Source organism: Opisthorchis viverrini, assembly GCF_000715545.1.
Source record: "Opisthorchis viverrini unplaced genomic scaffold opera_v5_363, whole genome shotgun sequence".
NCBI classification, from domain to species: Eukaryota; Metazoa; Platyhelminthes; class Trematoda; order Opisthorchiida; family Opisthorchiidae; genus Opisthorchis; species Opisthorchis viverrini.
Genome location: NW_008752025.1, coordinates 437,631 through 439,926, shown reverse-complemented (window position 1 = coordinate 439,926; position 2,296 = coordinate 437,631).

The following is a 2,296-nucleotide window of genomic DNA, read 5'->3' as shown; positions in this document are numbered from 1 at the left end:
GTTGGTCCACCCTGGTCTGCAGTTCCTTCACTGATGAACCATCCCTGCTCTCCGGCGACTGCAACGTGGCAAGTGGTTCCTGGGGCAGCTCCCGGGCCAGACGCACCAGCTCCTCCACACGCAACTGGCCAGTTGCTCGTGCCAACCGCAACTGGGCACCAAGCGCGGGCTGTAAACCTTCGACGAACTGCTCCGACAGCAACTGGTGTCTCGACATTCCGTCCAGCGTCGGTAAATTGTGATCCAACAACTGTTGCAGGCCGGCGAAGAATACGGTCGGGTCAGATCTGGGTGCCATCCTGGCCGTCTTGAACCGCCTCATAGCCTCCTGGCGGTCAGCCGGCGTGTCGAACTCCGCTGCAAGACTTCCTTCGCGGCGGCCAAGCCCATCTTCTGAGGGCCTCTTCTGGCCGCATCCAGGACCGCCTTCGCCCGGCTCTTGAGGAGGTTCTTCAGCGCTGCCAAATTACCCTGGTCGGTCTCCAGCCCGGCCACCTCCGCAACCTCTTCAAAGTCCTCCAGGAAGATCCGAATAGCTCCATCCTCAAAGGGTTGCGGCCACGGGATCTCCATCCTTATCCTGGTCACGGCACCAAATGAGAGGAAGAAGGCCTTCGCTGTGGAGTTATTTATTCGGAAATGCCAACTGACTGGTTACAGACCATTGAACAGGGAAGCAAAACTCTAATCTGCATCTAAGTTACAAAAACTGGACACCGATCTTCTCCCGAACGAGTCTTCTTGAACTTTTCTGGAGATTCATTGGCTCCACTCATTCATCGGTCAAATCCAGGCAAATGTTACAAAGTGGCTCCACGAATTCCGCAACACATTTCCATTTTTCAATAGACGCAAAGCGAAAACGCAAACGAACAACACATACTCCTCTCGTGCCCCCTCATCAGTAGCATCACCGTTACACTAATTGTGGAACTTCACATACGCCGGCTTTCTTGCCTGGCCTGGCGGTATTTGCGCACGAGTTACCAAGTGAGCCTCACATACCAACCATCCAACTCTCCCGACCCATTTGTCTGTGCAGGCTTCCTCTACCTTATAGGTGCTGTGCGTTCTACAAACGACAAGATGCCTCTTGAAAATGGAAAACTGTCCTTTTTCAGAGGGAAAAATTTAAACTTCCAATTGGGATAATCGGGTACACACTGGCATTTCTCCCAAAAGATATGTAGGATGCGGCCACAAGGGATATAATGGCCTAGACGAAAGTCAAAAACGGACTTTCCTGGTTGTTTTTCTGTTCACTGAGATTGGAGTTGGATTGCAAACGCTTCACTACCAATAAAAGTGACATCGGCACTGCGGAATCGAGTTGGTAAGTTCCCTCTTCTCTACCTCCGCTAATATAGTCTCTGAACAACACCTCAAGCAATTGGTTTGTACCGAGGTGGTCTTCACGTGGTTTGATTCATCACCTGGGAATCCGGGTTCCGTTGTGGTCTTACTCATTTGTATCTGGTCGTTTCATCGAACCCAATCAACTTGACCGTTCCGAACCTTCCTTGTGATTTAGCCGCTTTAATTCTGTTAGAAACCCTTTAATACCACAGGAAAGATTGGATGTGATAGAGAAGACCAACGTGATCGGCGAACTGCAGTTTAAGGACTGAGTGAAACACCATGTTGGTCAGATTGGATGAAAAATTGCCACCAGAATACACAAACGCGAGCGTGTCAGCAGATGATATGACCTAATGTCACTTATTTTAGTCTACGGGTAGATCAACTTATTTGGCACAGTGTTCAAGTTCTTGCTCACGCAGGGATAAAACGGGAGCGAAAGTTTGCCGAGCGTGGTATTCCGCGGAAAAATCTATCGATGAACATAGCGGCATCTGCCCAGCCTATCAACCCTATCAACTACACATTAACGAAGTATAAAACGAAACTTCTGGAACAACTCTCACTGCACCGATAAACGGCTTTCATTGGAAATACCGGGGCAGGAAGCGGGCAAGAGCACCTCAGTGGTGCCTGTGAAGCCCTGAAATCAAGTCCTGTCTAAGATAATTGAAGCTGCTATGCTCTCTGGCAGCAAAACGGCTCCGTCTCCAACGTTTCCATGGTGAAGAACGAACAATAGGGTGCTTGTCCATACAACGCCTCCAGTCCGCTATCCAGCAGTCAGCTAGCCCCAATGGACCATCCGAATTTGCAGTTATAATACACGGCCTACAATAGACGACTCGAATTCTGAGATTATTACAAGCGATTCATCCATTTCCCCTGCGAGCTCCGAGCGCCATATGATGTGGACTTGCTTTGTTCTTAGACGCGC